This window comes from Colius striatus, chromosome 25 (genome assembly GCF_028858725.1).
Source record: "Colius striatus isolate bColStr4 chromosome 25, bColStr4.1.hap1, whole genome shotgun sequence".
NCBI classification, from domain to species: domain Eukaryota; kingdom Metazoa; phylum Chordata; class Aves; order Coliiformes; family Coliidae; genus Colius; species Colius striatus.
The window spans coordinates 5,214,958-5,223,589 of NC_084783.1; the positions used below are offsets into that span (position 1 = coordinate 5,214,958).

The window sequence follows — 8,632 nt, forward strand, 5'->3', positions numbered from 1 at the left end:
TTAATTCCCCCCCTCCCCACTCCCTCATTATCATGATTTGCATAACTCTGCCCCCACCAAAAAACACTCAAAAAAACCCTTTATTTTTGGGGTTAAAACCCCCCAAATCCATCAATTTTGGTACCGTCTGAAAGCAGCTGAAATTCCACTTTGGGGTCCGACGTCCTGAGGGGAATAGGGGGAGAAAAAGGGTTAAAATCGACCAGAAAATGGATGGATTTTGCATTATCTAATTATTAAAAACTGATTCAATTTGAATACTTGATGATGTAAAAAGGGGGGAAAAACCCACCAATTTTAGGTAATTTTGAAGCAATTATGAGCATTTTTAAGAGGTTGAATAGGGAGAAAAAACAACTCCAAGGTAAAAAAAATCAGGCAAATTGCAGACTTGAGGGTTAAAAATGAACGAAAACAGTCAAAAGTTGCTAAAAGGGGGCAAAAAATGGGTTTAAAAAAGGGCAGAAAACAGTCAAGAATGAACAAAAATGGTTAAAAGTGATTAAAAACTGTTAAAATGGCCAAATTTGGTTAAATTTGAGGTGAAAATGTTTTGGAGGGTTTTTTAGTAAGGGAAGACAAAGGGAAACATGAAGGGAAAAACTGAGGTAAAAAGTGACAAAATAAGGGTTAAAGAAGTCCCAAGTTGATGAAAAATGAGAAACTGTGAAAAAAATAAGGAAAATCTCTTAGAAAAGGGGTGAAAACGGTTAATGTGAGGGGAAAGAAGGGGGAGGTGGGGATTTTTAAGTAGCAGAAATATGAGCGGGGAAAGTGCAAAACTGAGGCAAAAAGTGACTAAATAAGGGTTAAAAATCCCCAAACTGGCGAAAATTAGGAAAAATGGGGTTTTTTAATGGTGAAAAGTTCTATCTGGCGTAAAAAAAGAGTGATTTTGGAGGTTTTTAACAGTGGGACGGAGTGCGGTCGCGTCACGCGGAGGTCAAAAGCGGCCTGAACGTCCCTGAAATCATCCCCACAACGCACTGAAAACGCGACGAAACACCGAAAAAGTAATCGATATCCTAATTGCAACGACTTAATGTAACGATTAGGTTAATTCTAAATCGGGCGATGAGTAGAAAGAAGCGATAAAAGGGGCGTTTCTGAGGCAAAATCCGCTCCCCCCCCCCCCCCCCTTCCCGCCGCCGCCGCCATTTTGGGGCTTCAGCGTCTCCGCATCCCCCCCTTTAAAAACACCCCAAACCCCTCCCCAAAATGATCCAAATCTGCAGGAAATCGCCCCGGGTCCCATGTGCGACCCCCCAAAATCCGCCCGAGTTTGTTCTCTCTGAAGGGTGAAGAAAGAGCCGCTCGTTCGCTGCTTTGCGACGCCGCTAAAGCCCGTTCCGGCCGCGGCTGAAGGCGACGGGGGAGAAGAGTGAGTGAAAGAAGTGAAAAGAGTGAAAGAAGAGTTTTGGTCGGGGGAAAGGGAGGATTGGGATCGACTGAGAGCGGGGATGGATCGCGAAGAGCCTCCCCCCATGCGTTCCATTACCACTACCAATTCCGCCCCGGCGCCGGCCCGCCGCCGACTGGCGCTTCACCGCCCTTGCCCGCGCACCCCCTTCGTTGCGACACGGCCCTCTCATTGGCCGCCGCCCTCCCTTGAGCCCGCCCCCGCTAGGGACGCCGCGCTGTGATTGGTTGAGGAGGAAGAAAGACGTCTCGGGGGTGGAGGGGGCGCGGAAGAGCCTCAAAAGCAGCAAAAAGGGGTCAAACTGGGCCGAAAGATGCAAAAAGGCTCATAAAAGGTGTAAAATGGACCAAAACCGGCCCCAAAAGCGGCAAAAAGATACTTAAAAGGTGCAAAAATTACTCTTAAGAGGACCTAAAAGAGCCCCAAAAGGTGCAAAATGACCAAAAGGCCACAAATGGGGACCAAAAAGGACCAAAAAGATGGGGGAAAAGTGCAAAAGGGAGCTAAAATGAACAAAAAATGGCCCCAAAAGATGCATAAAGGGGAAAATAAGTGCAGAAAGGACAAAAAATGGTCAAAAAGGGACCAAATAGGACCCAAAACCATGCAAAAAGGATCAAAAAGCTACAAAAAGGACCCAAAAAGGACCAAAACTAATCATAAAAGGTGCAAAAGAACAAAAAAATGTGCACAAAAGCCAAAAAAAAGGTCAAAAAAAAGAACCCAACAAGGGACCCAAAAAAAGGTCCCAGAAAAGGGCTCTCTAAAAGACCAAAAAAGGACCCAAAATAGACACAAAAAGCCCCAAAATGGACCCGAAAAAGGGATCAAAAAATGGACACATAAATGGCACAAAATTACCCCAGAAGGTCCCAAAATGGGGCCAAAAATGCACCAAAGTGCACAAAACTGACCAAGAATGACACCACAAGTGGGGATTGAGCCCCATAACTAGGGGTTTCTGCCCCATATGATTGCTGGGGGTGGGGCAGGGCTCCAGGGGGGTGGCTAGTGACCTGAGGGATATGGCTAGTGAGATAGGACTTGTGGCTAGTGCCCTAGGGGGCGTGGCTAGTGGGGAGGGGCTACTAAAGGGGCTTTTGGGACTACTAAAGGGGCTTTTGGGCCACTAAAGGGCCATGGGTGGCTACTAAAGGGTTTTTTTCGGCTACTACTTTTTGGGCTCCAGGAGGGGCCTAGACACTGCCTCAGACTCCTCCAAGACTCACCCTCCACCCTCACTAAATTCCTCTGGGCCACCAAGTTGGTAGCCACAGTAGCCAAGGTGACCCCTGGACCAGGGAGCCGCTGGAGGACCACCAAATGAGGCCTCTGGGCCACCAAGTCAGTAGCCACAGTGGCCCCTGGACCAGGGAGCTGCTGGAGGACCACGAGACGAGACCCCAGGGGCACCAGTTGAGGCCTCTGAGTCACCAGATGAAGCCCCTGGACCTCTCCCCTCCTCCAACAACCACAGGATCCCACTAGCCACAGCTGCTGTTCCAGTAGCCATTTGTTGCTGGGGCCTCCATTTGGCAGGGGGGTGGTTGGGCTACCATGGGGGAGGCTGGGCTAGTGGGGGGGGCAAATAAAGGAATGGAGGGGTAATTCAAGGGGTAATTAAGGAAGGATGGGGGGGGGGTGGGAGCTGGGGCAACCAAAGGAGGTGTGGGGCAAGCAAAGGGGGGACAATGAGGAGGGGGTCTGGGGGTAATTAAGGGAGTGAAGGGTAATTAGGGGAGCCCGGGGGCAATTAAATGGTCCAAGGGGCAATTAGGGGAAATTTGGGGGAAAAGTGTGGAATCTGGGGCAAAATGGAGGGAAATGTGTGTACCTCAGAGGAAACAGAGGCAACTTGTGGTAAAAGAGAGGAAAATGGGACAAAACCAAAGCAACTTGAGGAAAGTGGTACATTCTGGGGGAGATTCAGGGGAAAAGCCCCTCGGGAATCTGTGGAGGGGGGATGGGGGGCTCTGGGCCCAGCCCCATCTCTGGCTGATGGTGTCAGGCGCCGATCAGGTGTCGAGGGGGGGATGGGGGGGCCCAAAAATATCCCTTTGTGTGGGGAACAAAGGGCTGTGGGGGCGGGGCCGGGCTGGCCGCGCTCCGGGTTTGGGGCTGGGGGGGAGGGGGGGTCCCACCTGTCCTTTGTCTGTCCGTCCCCTCCCCCTCCCGGGGGCCGTTTGTCCGGCCTCATCCAGCCCAGAATAAACCGGGCGGGGGGTGCGGGAGGGTGCGGCCAGGGGGGTTCTGTGGGGCTGGCGGGGGGGTCTTCTGGGTCCTGTGAGGCGGTTTTGGGGGGTCTTTAGGGCTGGGGGGGGTCTATAAGGCGGGGAGGGGGTCCCATGGGGTTGGGGGGGGCGTCCCACGGGCTGAGGCGTGACCGTGGAGCGGCCTTGAGGTGCCTCTGCCAACCCCCACCCCGTGACGCAGCCGCGGGGGAAGGGGAGAGGTAAGGGGGGGCTTCCCCGGGCCTGCAGGCCCACGGGCAGGTGGGGCAACTGGGAACACTGGGAGGGGCTGTGGGGGAGGGCTGGGAGGGAGTCAGAGGGACTAGGGGGGCACTGGGAGGGACTGGAATGATATGGAAAGGATCTGGGGGATCTGGCAGGGACTGGGAGAGAACTGGGAGGGACTGGAGGAACTAGGAAGGTCTGAGGGGGGGACTGGGGGAAGGGGGGGCACAGGGAGATACTGGGGCACACTGGGGAAGCACCTACTTGGACATACTGGGTGGGGGTGTCCTGGAGCAGGAGCGGAGACCCCCTGGAGTCAGCACTATCCCCCCACCCCGAGGCCACAGAGAAAGCTGAGGGGCACTGGGAGGGGGCTGAGGGGCACTGGGAGGGAACTGAGAGGAACTGGGAGCACTGGAGAAGAACAGAATATGATGGGACCAGTGAGGAGAAGGTTTTGGGATGGGGTCAACTGGGAGGAACAGTGAGGCCCTGCCCTGCCCAGTGCCACTTTGCCCAACGTGGAGATGGACAAGCTTGAGGAGGCTGCTCCGTCCCTGTGCCGATCAGAGAAGGAGCGTTTGACCACCCAGCCATGGCCCTTTGGCCTCCAGAAGGACATCTTCGTCCCTGAGGAGGAGGAGGAGTTTGGCAGGGACACCATCATCAGCCGGGAAGGGGCCAAGATCACGGCCCAGACCGAGCACGGCAAGGTGGGGCAGGGCAGGGGCCCCAAAATGCCATCTGCATCCCTCGTGGGGCACCTGGAACCCATCTCACCTTCTGGAGAACCTGAGAAACATCTAGAACCCACCCACCTTCTCCATCTAAAACATCCTACCACCACGCAGACCCCATCCTACCTTCTTCACTTGAGGGACACTCAGAGCTTCTCCTGCACCCCAGGGACACCCAGACCCCATCCCACCTGTACCACGTGAGGGATGCCTCGACCTTCTTCAGCACCCAAGAGACACACAGACCCCCCCCCTGCCAGCTCCCAGCCCTAAGTGAGGGGACACCTGGGGCACCTCCTTGCCCCGTCAGCCCCCACTCCATGGTGTCCTGCTCCCCCCTACACCTCAAGGAGCGTTACACTGCCTGGATGATCTATGTGGGTCACTGGCATCACCAAAGCTTCTCCAAACCCCACCTGGAATGGGGGACAAAGCCTTCTCAGCCCCCTCATGCCACCAAGACCCAGCACCTCGCAGCCCCAGCGTCTCCCCTCCTGGGTAGGTGGCAGCTGGTGGCCTTGCCTCACCTGCCCCTTTCTCCAGACCTACTCGGGGCTCTTCTGCGTGACCGTCAACCCCTACAAGTGGTTGCCTGTCTACAACACCGAGGTGGTGGCCGCCTAGCGGGGCAAGAAGTGGACCAAAGCTCTTCCCCACATCTCCATCTCTGACAACGCCTACCAGAACATGCTGACGGGTAGGGACTCCCTGCCCAGACCCATAACCTCGTCCCCCACGTCCCTGGTTGGGATGGTGGGAGATGTTGGGGATGGTAAAGAGCCAAAGGTGAACCTACAGAAGCTCAGGCTCCTCCTCTTCCTCACCCCAGCAGATCTGGAGATCCAGGCCGCTCTCATCACGTGAGTGAGCTCCGTCCCTCAGCAGCAGCAGCTCAGCCCCATCACCCCCATGGCCACCGTCATGGCCCAACCCTCTGTGACCCCCTGGACTTGTCAGGGGGGATCGTGGTCCATCTCCAACCCCCACCCCTGTGACTTCTCTCTCCTCGACTGCTGCAGCAGAGAATCCGGTGCAGGGAAGATGGGTAATCCCAAGAGGGTCACCCTGACTTTCGCCGTCTTGCGGCCACAACAAGACGGAGATGGGGTCCCCAGGCAAGGGGAGGGGAGCGGGGGCACCAACTTCCCTCTATGGCACCAACCCAACCAGTTGACCACCCACCCACCCAACTAACCACCCAACCACCACCCATGGTATCGACACACCTCCCTGCCCACCACCCCCAGACCTCCTGCACCTCTATGTCCATCCCACCCTGCCCCCCCGACAGCCTCCTCCCCACGTTGTCTCTCCACCTGCCCAGGGCAGCCTGGAGGATCAGATCATCCAGGCCAACCCCGCCTTGGAGGCCTTTGGCAACACCAAGTCAACACCAGCTCCTCCCAATTTGTCCATGGGATGAGGTCCATGAGGTGGGAGCTGCTGGGGGAAGGCGACACCTCCACGCTCACATCACGGCTCTCCCAGGGCAAGTTCATCCGGATCCACTTCGGGGCCACTGGGAAATTGGCATCAGCTGACATCGAGACCTGTGAGTGGACCGAGGGCTCCAGGAGAGGACGTCCTGGTTGCCCATCAACCCCCTCATCCCACTGTCTCCATCTCCTTGTCCCCAGCGTCCACCCACCTTCTCTCTGTCTCCACCACAAATCTCCTGGAGAAGTCCTGCAGCATCTTCCAGCTCAAGGCTGAGAGGAACTAACACATCTACCAGATCCTGTGCAACAAGAAGCTGGAGCTGCCGAGTCAGCTGGGACATGGTGTTGGTGACCAACAACCCCAATGACCACGCGTCCATCTCCAGGGAGAGACCACGCTGCCGTCCATCAATGATGGAGAGGAGCTCCAGGCCACGGATGTGAAATGGGGAAGGGCCAAGAAGCTGGGGAGTGGGGCTGCCTGGAGAAGACCCCAGTTTTGCCCCAGAGTGCTTCCAATGTCCTGGGCTTCACCCAAGAGGAGAAGAACTCCATCTACAAACTGACAGGCACCATCGTGCACTTTGGCAATGTGAAGTTCAAGCAGAAGCCATGGGAGGAGCAGGCAGAGCCAGACGGCACCAAAGGTCAGTCCAACCTGGGGTCATGGGGTGGGGGATGAAAGTTGAAGCCCACAGGCCCCAGGTTCATGTCTTTTCCCCCAGAGGCTGACAAGTCAGCCTACCTGATGGGTCTGAACTCAGCCGATCTCCTCAAGGGGCTTTGCCACCCCCGGGTCAAGGTGGGCAGCGAGTATGTCAGCAAGTGGCAGAATGTCCAGCAGGTGAGGAGGACAGCCCTGCTCTTGGAGTGACACAGTGTCATCTCCTGGCAAGGAGGACGCTGAGAGCACTGCCTTTCTCACAGGTGGAGTGTCCATCATCTGCCAGATGATTTACGCTGTCGGGGCTTTGGCCAAGGCTGTCTGTGAGAAGATGTGCAACTGGATGGTGCGAGGATCAACAACTCAGCAGCTGGAGGAAGAGGCCAAGGTAGGGCTTTGTTAGAAAGGTCGATGTGGATGAAGGTGGGTGGGGAAAGACACCTCCAAGGTCACGGAGGATGCTGGTTTGGGACTGAGAGGAGACAGGGGAAGGGAGTGGTGGGGAGGGGGTTGGTGTGGGGAGGAGGTTGGTGTGGGGAGGGGGTTGGTGGGGAGGAGGTTGGTGGGGAGGAGGTTGATGTGGGGAGGGGGTTGGTGTGGGGAGGAGGTTGGTGTGGGGAGGGGATTGGGTGGGGAGGGGGTTGATGTGGGGATGGGGTTGGTGGGGAGGAGGTTGGTGTGGGGAGGGGGTTGGTGTGGGGAGGAGGTTGGTGTGGGGAGGGGGTGTGTGGGGAGGAGGTTGGTGTGGGGAGGGGGTTGATGTGGGGAGGGGGTTGGGTGGGGAGGGGGTTGATGTGGGGATGGGGTTGGTGGGGAGGGGGTTGGTGTGGGGAGGAGGTGTGTGGGGAGGAGGTTGGTGTGGGGAGGGGGTTGGTGTGGGGAGGAGGTTGGTGTGGGGAGGAGGTTGGTGTGGGGAGGGGATTGGTGTGGGGAGGGGATTGGGTGGGGAGGGGATTGATGTGTGGAGGAGGTTGGTGTGGGGAGGAGGTTGGTGTGGGGAGGGGGTTGGTGTGGGGAGGGGGTTGATGTGGGGATGGGGTTGGTGGGGAGGAGGTTGGTGTGGGGAGGAGGTTGGTGTGGGGAGGGTGTTGGTGGGGAGGGGATTGGTGAGGAGGGGGTTGTTGAGGGATGGGGTTGTGCCCCACACAGTGGCCAAGAGCCCCACATCCCTCATCCACCATATTCGCCCACATCTTCTCCATCCCCTGTCGTCTCCTCCCTGTCCCTCCCACCCTGTTCCCACTCTCCCAGGGCAGGGGAGGGGGTCTCAGGACGCTGGACAGTGCCCCCCCAACCCGCTCTGTGCCATGGGGAGGGGGCTGCTGGTGGGATCCATGTGGCACCAGGGTGTTGCTGAGGCCCCATCTCGCCCTCCCCCCCACCCCGTCCCCCCCGCCCCCAGGAATGTGTCACCTCGCAGGGACACTTTGTCACCTCCCCAATGACAAAGTGGAGGATCGTGTTCGGGGACGGCTGCCAGACCCCCCCCACCTCCCTTCCCTCACAGCCCCCACCATGATGGAGAGCGGGGGGAGGGGGCTCCAGATAACCCACGTCCCTCATGTCCCAATATAGCCCTGGCAGCGCCGAGCTGTCACCACCCCACGGCTGCCACCGGACAGGGACCAGCCCCACACACATCCCCCAGCCCCACAGATTCACCACCCCCCCATCATGTCCTGCTGGAGGGGGGGATGCAGCACTTTGTGTCCCTGGAGAGATGGAGGGGAGGTGGGGGCTGGGGATGGAAAAGGGAGAGTGTGGAAAGGGGGGGATGGGAAAGGAGGGACTGTCGTGTCCGTCCGTCCGTCCCCCCGCCCCTTGCCGCTCCCTTATCAGCCGCCCCCTCCCCAGGAATCTCCTCTCCCCTCCCCACCCTACAGCGCCCTATAAAGCCCGGGGGCCTGCGGGTCTGA

At 57.4% G+C, this 8,632-nt stretch overlaps 1 pseudogene; it reads left to right on the forward strand.

The window, feature by feature from the left end:
• Positions 1-340: 340 nt before the first annotated feature.
• Positions 341-8,632, forward strand: LOC104563183 (myosin-7-like; annotated as a pseudogene).